Source organism: Gambusia affinis, linkage group LG01, assembly GCF_019740435.1.
Source record: "Gambusia affinis linkage group LG01, SWU_Gaff_1.0, whole genome shotgun sequence".
Lineage (NCBI taxonomy): Eukaryota > Metazoa > Chordata > Actinopteri > Cyprinodontiformes > Poeciliidae > Gambusia > Gambusia affinis.
Genome location: NC_057868.1, coordinates 28,505,559 through 28,522,584, shown reverse-complemented (window position 1 = coordinate 28,522,584; position 17,026 = coordinate 28,505,559). Strand labels below are relative to the sequence as shown.

The following is a 17,026-nucleotide window of genomic DNA, read 5'->3' as shown; positions in this document are numbered from 1 at the left end:
GTGATTTTTATTTTGATTTATTCATTTAGTGAGACTATTACTGACAAGTGTCTTTACATTACCAATCCAATCCCCGCTCCTAGATAAAATCGTAAAAAATATTCTTCATAATTTGACTTAAAACAACACAGGTGCTACACTAGAAATGAAAGCCGTCCAATAAAAACACAACGCGTATGTCGCTCCTCAATCCGCATAACCCCGATTGTGTTACAGTGGAAGCAAGAGAAGCAGGGAGTAAGTGTCGATCTGGTCCGGCTCTAGAGTTTCTGGTGTCAGAACATTATCTGTTCCGTGTCTGCACATTCTCAAGGACAAAATCTGCCAGGCAGAGAGTAAGCCAATGAGACAGAAGCATGGTGAGCCTAGTTTACTTTCTCTCTCCCTTCCCTCTGGACAGCCACCGCAGCCCGAGGGCAGGAGTGCAGCTGGGGTGAAGCAGCAGAGAGAGGCCCCGGGCAGCGATAATAACCCGAAATAACAAAAACAAGTGTTTTAAGGTGAGCCAGTTCAGACTTCTTTCTTTTTTTTTCTTGAAGAGAGGCTGGAGCGTGAAAGGGAGATGTATGGAGGAGGGCAGAGATGTGTGCGTTTGTGCAGTGTAATATGGTGTGTTATGGCTTAAGATGTCAACAAAAGTAAAATGTCAGCCGGGTGCACAAAAGAGGACTTTAACATGAGAAGAAGCTCTTTGCCTAGGTCCAAACACTGATTCTTTCCCATGTGTCCCAAAAGCCATTCGGGATAAAGATAGTCTTATGTTTCTAAGTGCAGTTTGATTGATACTAAAACACAAAATACAGGCGGACCTTAAGAAATTAAAACACAATTGAAACGCTTACTTATTTCAGTCATTCTTTGTGGAACTCAAGATTAGACTCAAATAGCAATATCTTTTAAGTGTTTATTTTTACTTGATTATGGAATCCCAGACTTCAGTTCATTTGCATAATACATACAGAAATATTATGGCTTACACAATCATGTGGAAGATTACTGACTTGACAGTCCAGTAGATAGTTGACGACCTCCAGTATGATGGTATTAGTCAAAGAGGGCAGAATTTAAGTATATCATTGGAAAGTTGAGCGGAAGGAAAAGTTATGGCACAATGCACAGATGTATCCAGTAGATGGGCTAAAGTTGTTGAATACCCAGTTCAATTCAGATAAGGACAGGCTCTAAGCACAGTTCTCCAGTGAATAGCCCTGTTTTCAGAATCATGTAATTTATTTGAAAATTAATCTACTTTTTTTTTATGTTCTTTTGCAATATTACAAAATTTTAGAGAAACAGAATTTTGAGTTTCTACAAATGTAAACCATAATCAATGAGTTTAACAAATAGAAACACTTGAAATGTCTCACTTTGTGTTTAATAAACTGTGAAAGTTTCGCCTTTTCAATTAAGTTGATTAAATGTTGCATTTCATTTGAAAAGAAGGTCCAAGTATTCTGGGGTGTGAGGCACAGAATCCAGGCTGCTTGAGGGTCAATGTGACATTTCCACAGTCTTCGATGATTTGAGGAGCCATGCCATCTGTTGCTGTTGGTTCACTGAGCTTTATCAAGTCCGAAGTCAGTATAAGAAAACCTTCAATTGTAAAGCATCTGCCCACATTGCCAAAAGCACCAATGCTTGCTTTATTGGCTTTGGTATCACTGCTTAGTTGGCCAGAAAACCTTCATTACCTAAGCTCCACGGAGAGTCTGGAGTATCGTTAAGAAGCATCTACATGCAGATGAGCTGAAGGCCATTATTAAAGCAACGTGGGCTTCCACAAGACTTGAGCAGTACCACCGACTGATCAACTTCACACAAAACCAACCAGGACCAAGTACTAAGAGCTTAATCTGTACTTTTTAGTTTACAAACGTGTTAATATAAAAAGTACTTTTTTATCTTATGTCATTTTCTAAATCTCTTAAAAACTGAATTATGGTTCCAGGGCTGCCATGTGCTTTTTAATAAGGAGTGGCTTTTATTAACATACACGACTGATTGGTAGATCATTCAAGATCATTCAGAGACTGTTGTCTTGCTGGAAGATTCTTGATTCTCCACAGAGGAAACCTGAGGTGTGATTGTCAGGTTCTTGGTCACCTCCCTGACTAAGTAAACTGTTCACTCAGTTTAGACAGCCACCCAGCTCTAGGAAAAGTCCTGCTAGTTCCAAACTTATTACACTCACCAATGATGGAGGTCATTAAACTCATTGGAACTTTCAAAGCACCAGAAATATTTCTGTATCCTTTTCCATTTTTGCCTGAAGACAATCCTGTCTCAGAGGTCCACAGGCAATTTTTTTGATTTTGTTCTTGGTGTTTGAACTTTGACCTGCACGGTCAACTTTTGGACCTAATATAGACAACTATGTGCCTTTCCAAATCATGTTCAATCAACTTAAGCAGATGAACTCTGCTTAAGTTGTAGAAACATCTCAAGGATAATCAATGGAAGCAGCTCAATTTGGAACTTCATGTCAAACTTCAGTAAATGTGATTTGACAAAAATCTCAAAAACATTTTCTAAATTGTAATAAGGGAATATTTCTTTGTAGAATTTTGGGGAAAGCGATTAATCCCACACAATCTGGAAGAAGGCTGTGTGTGTAAGGAATCTAATTACAGGCTATGTTTCACTTTTTTAACTATATTACATAAATGCATTTTTTTGATGATATCCTAACTTATTAAAATGTACAGATAAACGATTCAGATATTCTTCATATTTAATATGATGAGTTATATTTTGATGCTAATGTATTATCTGTATGTGCAGGTGGGTGAGCTGGGGTCATATTCATACTGTGTTGTTTAATTTCCCTTTGTGGTTGCATCTGAAAATGTTCATCTCCACAAGTCAACCTAGTCTGGAATAATCGCAGTAGTGTTTTGCAAGAAGTGGGATCCTGAATGAAATTCTGCGCAGGATCTCATACAACCTTGCATCGGCTTTTGGCAAAACTAGATGGAAACAACTTTTTGGTGGCTTGTGGCCTGTAGATCTTGTCCAGAAGGGAAGGTTTTTTCTTTACCGAGAACTGACATTTGCAAAGAGTTAAGAAGTGAGAGAGCAGAAAGGCAGACGGTGCACCTATAAGAAAGCCTCAGCACAACGGAAGAGCCAAGGACACAGTGACCAAGCGTATTGTAATGATTTTAGTCTCCAATCACACGTTCACATCCCCCCACATCACCCATGGAGATCCTATCTGCATTCAGCTCTGCCAGCCTCCACTGTCAGCTGCTTCAGCAGATGCAACGACTCCTCAGGCAGCGGCTTCAAACCTGGCCTGTTTCTGTTCACTGCCTGGACCTCACAACATTTCTAAGATCTATAGTCGGTCCCTGCAGCCAGACACTCTTGAAGCTTCTGCTTCTGCCCTGCTGCAGGTGTTTCAAAGTCTCTGAAGTAAGTACACCTCTGGCTCCTCTCTAACATCAGATCTGACAAACCACAAACTAATTTGCATTGATGCATAAATTGAAAGAACATCACTTGTTTCTTTCACTCTCATGTCTAACAGTTCTGTTTTATCTGTTGTTTTCTAAAACAAAGTTTTAGAAAATCTTCCGTTTAATATTATCACACATGAAGGGAATACCAACTGTCCATTTACTTTGATTGGTCCACTAATGTATAATGATTTCCTGAGAAATGAAAACAGAATTTCCTCAGGAGAGACCCTCATGCACAGAAGAAAATGCAAGCCATTTAGAGAAAGTGTATTTCAAAGTATAAATAGATAAAGTTGAGTTCTAATCTGTTTATTTTTATTACTTTATTAAGGTTGCCTTGGTCACTTTATTTCTCATGCCTTAAAAAAGTATTCATCCTCGGACCTTTTTCACTTTTTTGTCACGTTGTTGTGGATTGAAATGATATATGATTTTCAAATAATTTTATGACAATTATTGTCATAAATGACAATAATTGGCCGCCACAAGCCAGTGGCTTGACAGTCCCATTTATTCTGTTAACCCCGAATAAAATTCAGTTTAGGAACTTATATTAGTCACCTAATAGAGTCCAGCTATGTTCATTTGTTGTCAGTATGAATGCAGCTGTTCTCTGAAGGCCTCATAGCTTAGAGAACATCAGCGAGCAAACAGTGTCATGAAGACTAAAGAATAAATCTGACTGACCAGGGATACAGTTGTAGGTAGTTTTAAAGCTGAGTTAAGTGATAAAACAATACCCCAACCTTTGCACATTCAACTGAGCAACATTAAATGCATCATCTGAAAAAGGAAAGTATATGATGCAAGGTCAAACCTACTAAGACATAGCGATCTAGCTGAACTGATAGACTGGGCAAAGAGAGCATTAATAGGCACAATGAACAGTGTCTGTGGAGGAACTGCAGCTCCACAGCTCAGGTTTGAGAATCTGTCAAGAGGACAATTAGTTGAGCTCTCCAACCGTTATGGAAGAGCAGCAGCAAGAAAGGCACTGTTGAAAGAAAAACAAAAGAAGTCCATTTAGCAGGTTGAGTTAAGCCACAAAGAAGATGGTCTGCTCAGATGAGGTCAAAATGAAACTTTTTAGTTTAACTAACAATGGACATCAACAGTTCACTGCTAAAGATGACAGTGCATCTTGCTGTGGGAATTCTCCAGCAGCAGCAGGGAAGCTCAACATAATTTATGGGTAGAAGAAAGGAGCTAAATACAGGAGAATTCTAGAAGAAGAATGCTCTCTTTTGTGAAACATTCATTATCTTTCATTTTACAATTATCTACTACTTTGTCAATCTTTCTCATAAAAATCCAAACAAACTGCATTGAAGTTTGTGGTTATAACGTCAGAAATTGGAAACATTTTTGTGAATGCTTTTGTAATGCTGTGTATTTTTTTGTATTTTCTTGCTTTCACTGACAGAGGGGAATCTCTGTTAATACAATGCAATCCACTGAATGTGATTTGGTGACAATAGATCTTCACTTTCTTCCTCTCTTCACTCATATTGCTCCCCATCTTTCTATTTATCTCCTTCAATCCCTCAATAAGCACAGCCAAGTCTTGAGAATTCAGATCATGGTATCATCTGGTCTTCATCTACAGTCTGTCAAAGCACACATGAATAAGTAGAAAAACACATTCTTTAAAAAACAAAAATATTATGAAATTTTACATGGTCGTGCAGATATAAAAATGTACTTATTTACACAATAGTCAAAATACACATTTAGTCCCAATATGATACACTGAGTAAAATATGACTGAAAAAGTTTGAAAAATACATGCTAATCATTCTGCAATTATATTTTAAACACACGATCAACAAAACAAGCTTAATTCCTATTAAATATGGCCACTTATTTCCACTGCCCACATCTTTTTATAATGTATCCTTGTGGTCACAGTCAGTCAGTGGCCTTGTCAAGCACTGACCATGGTTGCAGCGAGTTGATGAAAGTGACCCTTGTGTACGCCTCTGTTTCCAGGATGTGAAACCCAATTCCGGGTGGGATTGATCCTTGTCTGGCCACAGAGGGGATAAGACCAGAAGGAGAAGATAAGAGAAGACGCTGAGTGGTCAGCGATACAGTTGAACCATCACCTTCTACCACAGACAGCAGAAAGGTATAGTGAATGTGAGATATTTAAAGAAAACCTGCGCATCACTGGCCACAGAAGTTCTTAGACATTTAATCGGAAAAAGTGCAAATCGCTGCATTCCTACCGTAATAATATAAAACAATAAAGAGGCGTTCGGGACTTTTGGAGTGACACTTTGTTACGCATTAAATATAAATATGATTTAATATAGTTACTATCTAATATATAAATATAAGCATTTAACAGAAATCATATTCAGATGCTGGTTTACATCAAATTTTGTAACGTTACAACAAACTTTCATCTTTTTTACTGGGATTTTATTGACAAAAAGCATGGCTATAAACAGTGACTGGATTCCCTGGTCCTGCTGAAGAAAAGCATCGCCACATTATTAATTCTCCAAGAAATCTAGCGTTTTGTGTGAATGACAGAATGTAAAATCTTGGTCTCACCTGACAAGAGAATATTTCCTTTCTATTCTAGGGCCATGCGTTTAACGGTGCTCCATGTTCTTCAAGCCTTCAGATACTGTTTTATAACCCAATCAGGTTCAAACATATTTATAACTACAGTAAACCGATAACCTGTGGTATGCTTCTTCGTCTTCATTATACTGTTTGTAATTATAGAAACTATGTCACTACTGAAAGGAAACCGTTCCATTGGATTTTATTTAGGGGTATCAAATAAACTGAACACAAATGCAGTTCAAACTCTTCAGATTTTTATGTGTAAACAACTATTGAAAACTAACCTTTCAATTTCTGTCTGCCTATTAATTGCTTGCTACTTTGCTTTTGTCTATTAAAGTTTGTCTCTTCCTGGGTACCATGTGTTACCTATTGGTTCTCACTTTTGGTATCCTAGTTTAGTATAAATCCAAATTAATTTGGTCTGTTCACTACTATCTGCTATCACAAACGCCTCTGATCTCAGGAAATGGCTAAATGTTTTCTAAAAATGCATTTTTAAGAACTCTCAACCTATTGTCACACTTGAATTGGTTATTTTCACAGAAATTAAATAATATCATTGGCAACATGGCAAGTGGCATTCAGAAAATACTACAAATGTTTTGAGATGCGAAGATGTGCACTTTGGTTGTGTCGTTCCTCTGATATGCTGCTTGCAACCTGTTTTTAAATAAAGTTTTAATTGGCACTAGTGATAGTGAATTGACAAGAAAGTGGGTAATGAAAGAAGGGAGAAGACATGCGGCAATTCACCAGGCCGGGAATCGAACCTGTAACAGCCGCGTCAAGGACTAAGAACCTCCAAGCTGCCTTCCGTTAGAACTGTCTGTTTGCATGTGTACCCCATCATCCCAACCCTGTGCTTTGCACTCTAGTCTGTTGTCGCCCTAGGATGTGAGGTAAATAATTGAATGGATCCATTAATAAATGAAGTGCAGGGGGCGTAAGAGGAAGAGTGGGGGAGACTGTGAAGAGCTGAGAGGGACAGGTCACTCATCTTTACAATCACCAAGCAGGGAGTGGCATGATTGCAAACACACTCTAAACCCCCCGCACCCCCCTCTCTGTGTTTTCTTTTCTCCCAAGGAGGTGTCTGGGCATTATAAGCATTAGCTGTGCTGAACTGTGACTCTGGGGTTGGAGCAGGAAGTGGCACTTCAACATATTTCCCCTCTGATCCGCTGGGACTGAGTCACTTCCTGTAAAACAGGTGGAGGGAGGCAACGTGGAACTACTGCCACAGATTAGCCTACTTTCACCTCAGTCAACCTGTTTTCCACTAGGACCCGGTAAATTCCAGCTGGCAAATTTTATTTCTATATGCCATAGCTGGCAAATTTAATATAAACCCTGCCAAGGGAGCTCTAACTGCAAAGGCGCTTATGACATTGCGGTTTTTGGAGAGTATAGAATGTAAAGCGGGGTCATTATCAACTTCTGGAAAGCAGCAGCACTTAGCTGAGAATGTGGAGTGAGGTTTTGGAGTAGAAACCATTACAATCTTCTTTGTTAATACTTAAATATAACACATTTTAATACAAATCCTGGAATATATGTAACCAAGCAAACAAAACTGATAAAATATCAAATGGCTCGTCCAGCATCGTGTTTTTTTATGTGCAGTTTGTGACCTCATTGGCAACTTTGGACAAAGTTTATCCAACTTTTCTGTACAGTATAATCTACATATCAAGTATTTTTAATAGTCCAGTGGAATTATCAACTTTCTGCATTTTTCAATTTCTATTAAAAATATTTTCCTGGAGAGTTATTACAATTACAAATACAATTTTCTTACAAACATTACAGTTCGGAGTTCCTTGTTGCATCAACAACCACAGACTGTACAGATTTGAATGTAAATTTACTGGGAGGAGTGGTGTTCTTTCTTAGGGGTACAGCAAAAAGAATCAAAAAATATATTTTAAAAAAAATTTAATTGGGGCCTCATTTCATCATTGTGACAAACGTGAATTTTTCATAAATTTTTAAAGTACAACTTTGAAGGTAAAAAACATAAATTTGTCAAAGTGCCCAATTAGTTAATATTTTTTGTGCCAGTTGAAATCAGAAACTGATTTAGAGTTATCACTTTTGAACATGAGCCATGACAAAACTCTGGCCCAGACCTACAGGGCACTGGTCCCCCGTTAGCTCCCCTGTCTTGAATTGCCTTGATAATTTGAGAATGATCACAACCATTCTCAAATTATAGTAGGTATTACCACAGCATGTTTCACATGTGGGATGTAGTTACTCATTAATTCATTTAGAGTCTCTCCTCCATGCCATTTTTTGATGATTATCATAATGTTAGAGATTCCTACATTAAAAACTGCACCTGAATTAACTTTAAAGCAGGCTTTGATGGAGAATTCATTGTTTTACATTGTTAGGTGCAATCAAATATGAAGGGAGTAGAGACTGCATAGTACTCTTTCACTGGTTTCATGTGATACAAATCATGGGAAATGTAGTAAAATGTTAAATTCTTGCAAACATTACAGTATCATAGCCGATATTGCAGTAGCTATGTTGGCTGTTCAAATGCCTGAAGTTGAACTTTGATTAGAACTCCAGTTGACTTTACAACTTTAAAGAGAAAAAAATTCATTTCCAAGAAAAAACTGAACTTCCTTCAGCTACACTATTACTCTGCACTGGTGTAATCAAATTTCTTTTAAAAGATTATGTAACCATTTCCTATCTGATGATGATCACAATGTTTTTCAGAAGTCTTTTCAAAACTTCATTATTTTTACACTTTCTTCATTATTCTTTCATAATTACTAAAGGTTTAAATAAGAAAGACTAGCCACTCATACCTGACTGTTATGTGCAAACTCTAATTTATCTTTTTGCATCATATTTGGATATAAACATTTCCTCTTTTTAAAAGAATTTTGTCAAATTCGACTGAAGTTTGGGCAAACACACTGAATGTCCAGTTTATTTGTTACAAATAGTAGCACCTCATTGCATTAAGGCATCTGAGTGTTGTGAAAATGACTTTCTGAAGCCCAAAAACAGCATCAGAATGAGAAGAAAAAGTATTTAATGTAACTTTGAGTATAGTATTGGTTGTTAGTCAGGACTGAGTATTTTAGAAATGACTGAAATTGGAAGTATTAGCTCTGTATCAGCAATAAGCTGTTGTACATGTATACATGTATTTTTTTTTCACTATTCTATTTATCTCATTCTCACATTTACTGTCTCGCTTTCACCCCATTTTTTCACAGCCTGGGTTTTCTATTTTATTTTACAGCTCCCGATCTCTATTTAGATTTCCTCATTCAGAGTTTGGAGTTGCCATGATATTCCCCATTGCCAACATCTGTAAGTGGTTTGCAGGCAAGAGACACGATGGAAAAACAAGAAATAAAAAGCAGGATGGTGTTACGCTACCGGGGTTAGATAGAAACGGAGGCTTTGAGAAGGTTACGAATTGGACAGGGATCAGAGGCGTCCACAGACAGCAGACCTGGCTTCATCTTGACTGAAAGTTTCTAGGGAGATAATGTTTAGCATTCTTTTTATTTTATTTTATTTCATTCTGCCGAGTGCACAACAATATAATACCTACTATTCTGAGGCTTAGAGGGGCTTGAGTTCCTGGGACCCCACATTTTAATTTTACTGAGGATTGACCTCAGTCACGTGTAAGGTTTTAGACAGATTGGCCCTAAGCTCCAGCACTTTTAAAGAGATTATGTTATTGCAAACGATTAAAAGAAGTAGATACATTGAGGGGAACTAATGAGGGGTTTCTCCCCTCCCCAGCTGCTAGCTTAATTCAGTGCTCACTGTCCTGTTGATAATGCACATTACAATAGTATTACAGTGGCATTAGAGGCTTTATGCTGTTGTGGCATTAAGAGCTACACTGTTGACAGTGTGTCAGAGGCTCAGATGTTTGTGCACTTTTTTTTTTTTTTGTTTGAGCTGTTGGCTTTTCTCCATCAACATGTGTAAGGGGGAGAGGCAGAGTTTTTTTGTGTACAGTGGAGTCTCATTAGGTAATGAGGATGATTACCCTGTAATAGGTGGTGCAGAAGAGTGGCAACAGCTTCAGAGTGGGAGGGGGCGAGTTGGGGGGAACATGTGTCTGTGATTAGCGGCATAAGCGCATACCATTTATTTGACACAAGCTATCTGTGTCTCGTGATTGGCGCAGGGCTGTCGTCTGCATGTCTGCTTGGCCCTCTGCGTCCTTGACTCGGAGGGTAGACAGACAGATGTGGTGTGAAAGGGGAGCAGAGCGGCAGTGTACGCAGTGAGTGTGGAAAGGTACTAGGCTGAGAGTCGGCTGTGGTTAGAGGTAAAGACTGGAATATTGGATGGGAGTTTTGTGGGTCAGACTCGAGGGTGGAAAGGTTTTGTGAGTGCCCCGACGACAAAGTTTTATTACACCAATGAGCCATTACCATCTGAATACCATAAGTAGGTCCTAATTATGCCAACAACACAACTGTGACCAGACTCTGTCCAGAAGCCCAGCATATCTGGGTACCTGGTTGTGATCAACAGATCCTTTGGAGACTTTGGTTTGAGGTGTGGGTTTGCTGTGGATTGGGTTTTGCTTTCCCCAGATCCCATCAGAGCCCATTTTACTGCTTTCTGGATACTTTAGAGGCTGGGTGAACACCTCAACCTGTTCAGTAAAAATTTTAAACTTTTTAAAAGTTTTTACTTTAAGAACTTTAAAGTAATTTTTTTTTCTTCATTAAAATATTCTGGAAAGCTTGTTGCCATCATGATGTATTCCATAAGGATCTCTATTGACAGACCAAGCAGTGCTAAATCTGTACATTTATAGTTTACTAATTCATTCAAATAAATAAAAAGAAAAGAAAAGTAAACGTGTAGAATAAATATGGGCCATAATTTGTGTCCACTTGTACTTAATCTCAACATCTCCAGCTGTTCTATGAAGACCTCAGAGGCTTGTTAGAGAACAAAAAAACAGTATCATGTTGATAATACTGTGACACTTCAGACATGTAAGAAGCATATCCCTGCTTCAAAGCAGGGATATGTTACAAAACAATATCCCAAATTTTAACATTTCACAGAGGACTGTTTCATCTATGAGCTGAAAAGATAAAATGCATAAACAAATGCAAACCTAGCAAGAAGTGCCTATTTTCATCATCACTTAGCTTCCACGTATCCACTGTTGTGATGTTTATGTGACATACAGATTTGGATTCTATGGCTACACATATTATAACAACCCCTCCTACTGGAGCTGGTGCTTAATTGTAATGGAAAACCACCTAAACTGCTGTGAGGTGCAAGTGAAGAAGGGCCATTGGAATGCAGGGGTTCTCTTATCATGTGATCAATAATCCTAAACATACAGAAAGTCTAGATTGGAATAATTCTGGGCTATTCTGAAAAGCAGAATGGTCAACAAAATCCATCTCTGGATGTGCAAAGGTAGAAGAAACCTCCCCAAAAGATTTAGGAGCAAAGGTTCTTCAAATTATTATGTGAAAGTTTCAACATGTCGCTTGCCAATTCTTTTTCTTTGTAAAAACAATGTTTTTCTTATTACTTTTAATTCACTTCAGTTATGCACTGTTTTGAGTCTATCACATAAAATCCTAAACTGATTAATTGACATTTGCGGCTGTAAAATGACAAAATGTGAAAAAGTTAATAGGCTATAAATATTTTTGCAAAGCACTGAACATTTGAGTAGCATGCCTTGCTTTTTAAAATCTTAAAGTTTTCTAGCATACAGTTCTTCTAACACAGTTGTGAAGAAACAACCACAGGATTGATTATCAAAGTGGAGAATTTTCCTGGATGTGTGAAGACAGGCTACCCTGTGCATGGAGTTGCCCTCTCAGTTCCACCTTCTATAAGTAGGCAGGTATTTTTATCTAGGATAAAGTGCTGACCCAGTCTAAGGTAATTACACCCCTGTTGGGCTTTTGGCACAGGCATGTCAGGGCGGTGCTGAGTGCACCTTACACCCCATCTACGTGTAAACCACACTTATCTTGCTATTTACAAGCGAGTACTGAGCAATGCTTCACATGGCACACAGAGGGTATACCTTGGCAAAGCTGGGGAGGCTTTTTCCTGGCAGAGGTCTGATGACATCTCATCCTTCTGTCTTCAGACAGAACACAGAAAGGCAAAGAAACACTATTCCACATTTATGCAAAGAGTGCAATTAAAGTATGGAAAAAAGCTAAATAATTAGTGCCTAACCAATGGATTTTGTAATTCTGTGTGGTTTATTTCCGGGCATGAATTTGAGGAAATAAACCCTTTGAGGTTTAGGTATGTTCTAATCACGTCTAAGATAATGACACAATGTGGAGGAATAAACATGAATGATGCATATTTTCTTGATAGCACTTCTCAAAGACATTAAGAGCTAACAAAGACTCTTATGTATTGGGAACAATGGGTGTGAGAGCAAAATGGAAAAGAAGCCTGTATGTTTGGTCAATTATTTCTTTGTTACAACAAGGCTTATAAGAAATGCACACTTATTGTTGAAAATAATGATGTTATTTCAACTGAAATGATGCTAGATTTGTCAGACAAAGGGATTTATGGGTCAAGTAGCAGAGTTGAGTGTGTGGGCCACACATCACATCCAGTTATTGACTTTTTTTCTTGGATTGCATGACTAAAGTTTTAAGAAACAAGACATAATGGCAATACAAGAATTTATCCATAAAAAACAAAACAGCAGTACTTCAATAAAACACGGACAAAATTGTAGCAGCCTGGACCTAAACTGTAAGAATGGTACGCTAACTCTCTTGTGGTCCTAAGACCCCATGAGTTTTTAACTCTGTGCGTGGTCCCATGGAGTCACACTGATCTTAGGTGCATTTTTATACGTTTTTTTTTTTTTTGTGTGCGACGTTGGGAACTGACGATCTGATGGGATAATCCCCCTCCTCGGCTTTCCTGCTGTCTGACTGTGATATTTGTTCCTCCTGAGTGCCGTGCTAAGACCACATGAGGGCTAACTGACAACCGCTTTGAAGCCCAACAACATCATTGTTGCCATGTTAGCCAAACAGCATGATTTTTGACTAAATCTTTGCACATCACAGACAACATCCATTATTTCGACCATTCTTACATCATGGGATCAAAAGAAAGGGACAGATAAATTGAACAGTCTTATGATGGGACACATTTCTGATAACAAAACTAAAAGCCTTTCCATTGTGGCTTTAGCATTATGCTGATGATGCCTGTGGTTGTATTGTAGGCCTACACTTGTTTGCTTATTAACATTTGGCTACATTTTCAACAACCTTGTGCTTGCTCCGTTTCTTTAACTTTTTTCTTTTGTTTTTATATATTTTCTATTTTAAACATCGAGTTGTATTGTATTATAAAGGCCTGAAGACAATTAAAAAGGAAAAGTTGTAAAAATGTGGGAAATGTTCTTTATAACTTGGAGTTTTAGCCCAGAACCTTGAGAATCTAAAGATCAGTCAAAATACAATTTTTATTACTGCATCTGCTGAATCTTTCAGTGCTAAAATACAGTAACATAATGAGCATAATTCACCCTGAGAACTTTTTCAGGTTTTCTTTCAATATTCTCAAACATGGAACAACTCAGAGCATAACAGGTCTCAACTTGTTTGTCTGCTGTTAGTGCATCAATTCACCACTATTTCATCCATTCATCAACCCATCCATTTTCTGTACACCCTTATCCCTAATGGGGTCTGGAGGGTTGCTGGTGCCTATCTCCAGCTACGTTCCGGGAGAGAGGCGGGGTTCACCCTGGACAGGTCGCCAGTCTGTCGCAGGGCAACACAGAAACATACAGGACACACAACCATGTACACACACACTCACACCTAGGGAGAATTTAGAGAGACCAATTAACCTGACAGTCATGTTTTTGGACTATGGGAGGAAGCCGGAGAACCCGGAGAGAACCCACGCATGCACAGGGAGAACATGCAAACTCCATGCAGAAAGACCCCGGGCCGGGAATCGAACCCAGGACCTTCTTGCTGTGAGGCAACAGCTCTCCACTATTTCATATCAAATCAAATAGGTAAGGCTTAGGTTTTCAATTGAAAGTCAGTTCGGACATTTGTTTGAATGAACTTTGAGGTATTGCATACTTTATTTACTGAAGGAACTTTCAAAAAATACATGTAATCTTTTTAAATAATGCTAATAATGTTTTAAAAGGTGTCCGGCTGCTTTATTTAATGTAGCATTAGGAATGAAACAGAAAGAAAGCAAAAATATTGGTGCTCTTCACAATGCAGAAGCAGACAGTCAATCATTGAGCCTGTCTTGGGGTCAGCTGGTTTAACACGGCTTTAACATTAGTAAAGTTTATGCCTCTTACGATTTAAACAAGCCTCTAACATCAGCTGCTCAAACAGACTAATACAAAGGCTGGGCATAGATAATTTCCTCATAAATCTTAATGCTGTTTTATGTTGACAGGAAGTTATTTAAATCTCATTAATAAAAAAAACATCTAAAGATAGATGTGTATTTGCTTAGTAAGAAATGAATGCTGGGTAAGAAGAGGTTCACATAACTTTTTTTTTTTTTTTTTGGCACATTGTTACAAATCTTAGCTTGTCTCTTTCTACCTTGAGTTTGAACATTCTCTGTCTGCTATATATGTGTGATTTTCTTCCAGGTCCGCTGGTTTTCTTCCATAACCCAAAACCGTGCACATTAGTTTAATTAGTTACCCCAATTACGCCTGGGTGTGAGCGCATGTACATGAAGTGTGTATATTTGTCTTGTATGTTTATGTGTTAGACTGGTATATTCTCATCCCATTGCATCACTAGGAACTGGATTTAGTAGAGATGGAAAAAGGAAAGATGGAAAGCACACCTAAAGCAGTTTCTGAAAGCCAAACTATGAATGGCAAATATGGATAAGAAGAAGAAGGCAACACTAATAATAGTAGTTGTTCCAACTATTACACATTGAGGAGAAAACTCTCCATTCATTAGTTTCTTTAAAAGTGAATCCAATTTTAGATCATGTGGAGGTTGGTGCCTATCTCCAGAGTTAGCATGCCAAAGGTTCACTTCATTTTGTTTGTTTGGTCAAATATATCTCAACAGTCAAACATGATAGTGGTAGTGTGATGATCTGGGGATGTTTTGGTGCTTCAGGATTTGAAGGACTTGCTTTAACTGGTGGAAAGTCAGGCTATTAGTGTGTAACCTTACGATCACGCACACAAATGACAATGATACAAAGTACAGCAGCAAGTCAATCCCTGGATTACACAAAAAAAACAACTAAAATAAGGTCTTAGAGTGACCTAGTACACAACTAGGTCTGACTCAGATGTTGTGATATGATCTTAGTCAAGTAGATTTTGCTAGAAAAGACTCCAATGTGGTTGTAATAAATGCTTCTGCGTATATATATATATATATATATATATATATATATATATATATATATATATATATATATATATTTTTTTGATAAAATCATAATTTCAAAACTGCATTTTCTTTCTAAATTATTTTTACCATCAACATTTGTTTTTCTGCTCTGAAACATTGAAGTTGGGCAGCAAAGTAGAACATTAGAAATCTGTGAGAGGGCAAACACTTTTCCTCCCACTGTGTAGCAACCACAACTGAACAGCCAGAGAAAAAAACAAACAAAAAAACAACAACACAAAAAACATAGAAACTCTATTTTTCTATTTACCTTTATTGCAGATGTTTGTAATGTCAGTTTTGATTAGATTGGGTCAAATGTGACTCTGTATTTCTATAGAAAATTGACAAAATTTAATGAGAAGAATCAACATGAAAGACTCTACACATGTGTTTTTCAGTCGTAGTGGGCCAAGACAGCAAGTTCTCTTTACAAGAGACTTTCTCAAGTATCTATATATTTTCTCTCCCATTAAACGCATGTTCTATGGAAAGTATGTGCTGTGTGTTGCAAGGCAAAGCAGAGGCGGAGGGAAATGGCTGTGGTCAGGCCATGGTCCTTGAAAGAGAAAGAGAGACCAAAGCAAGGGGAGGAGGACAGAGATGGCAAAAAGAAAAAAATAAATAAAACTAAATAACTTTCTCATTTGGATCATTTGAACAAATGCGCATGCACTCACACACACGCTCACACACACACACTCGCCAAGAAAAATGCAGCAACAAAAACACACATTGTAGTGTTCCAGCTGATGTGCTGTGTGTAGTAATACGCTGATGGGAATGTGCCACTGCACGTTAATTCTCCCTTCACGCTTGCATTGAGGAACACAGAGGCTCTAATTGATGCTAAACAAACTGCTGACCCAAACTCAGTTCGAAGGTCTGTCGATGATGTGCACACACAAACACACTCTCCCCAACTAACTGTAAAGTGTGCTGCTGGTCCTTAAATTCACAAAAAAGCAAATTTGCAAAACTCAACCGGAATAAATCTGAGGGATTGTGAATCGTGTAACTCTTCCTCCCCTTGAAGAGGAATGATTCATGGTGCTCTGCCATGTCCTTAGACCTTTGCAGAACACCTGCAAGCACACGCATGTGCATGTCAGAAGAATGTTTTTTAGAGATGGTGAGGCCAGTGAAGGTAATGATGTTATTTCACCTGAAATGATGCACACAAACATAGCCATAGATATACAGATGATAGTCCCAAAAGGAAGCTCCAGGCAGGCACAAGGATGCCTTTGTGTAAGCCAGATTTCCCATGTCTCCCTGCTCCAGCACACAGATAGATCATCTGAGTGTATCCCTCTGTATGAAGGGCAAGTGCATGCATGCCGAAGAGAGGAAAAGAGGGAGGGAGGAAGACAGTGAAAGAGTGGGAAAGAAGTTACAACCCAATCGGCTCTCTATTCACACTTTCGTCTTGTCTCCCATGTCTTCATGTCTTTGCCTCTTTCTCTCCCTCTACACTCTGCCCCTTTACTCTCCCTCTCTCCACAGAGGAATCCAGTCTCTCCGCTGGGACTTCAGCTCTTTGAAGGTGAT

At 38.3% G+C, this 17,026-nt stretch overlaps 1 long non-coding RNA gene across 1 annotated transcript in view; it reads left to right on the top strand.

Moving 5' to 3' along the window:
• Positions 1-5,403: 5,403 nt before the first annotated feature.
• LOC122829747 overlaps positions 5,404-17,026 on the top strand; it is a 31,155-nt gene continuing 19,532 nt past the window's right edge. The window contains exon 1 of the long non-coding RNA XR_006370420.1: positions 5,404-5,589. This is a non-coding gene — a long non-coding RNA (uncharacterized LOC122829747). The remainder of the gene's footprint in view (positions 5,590-17,026) is intronic.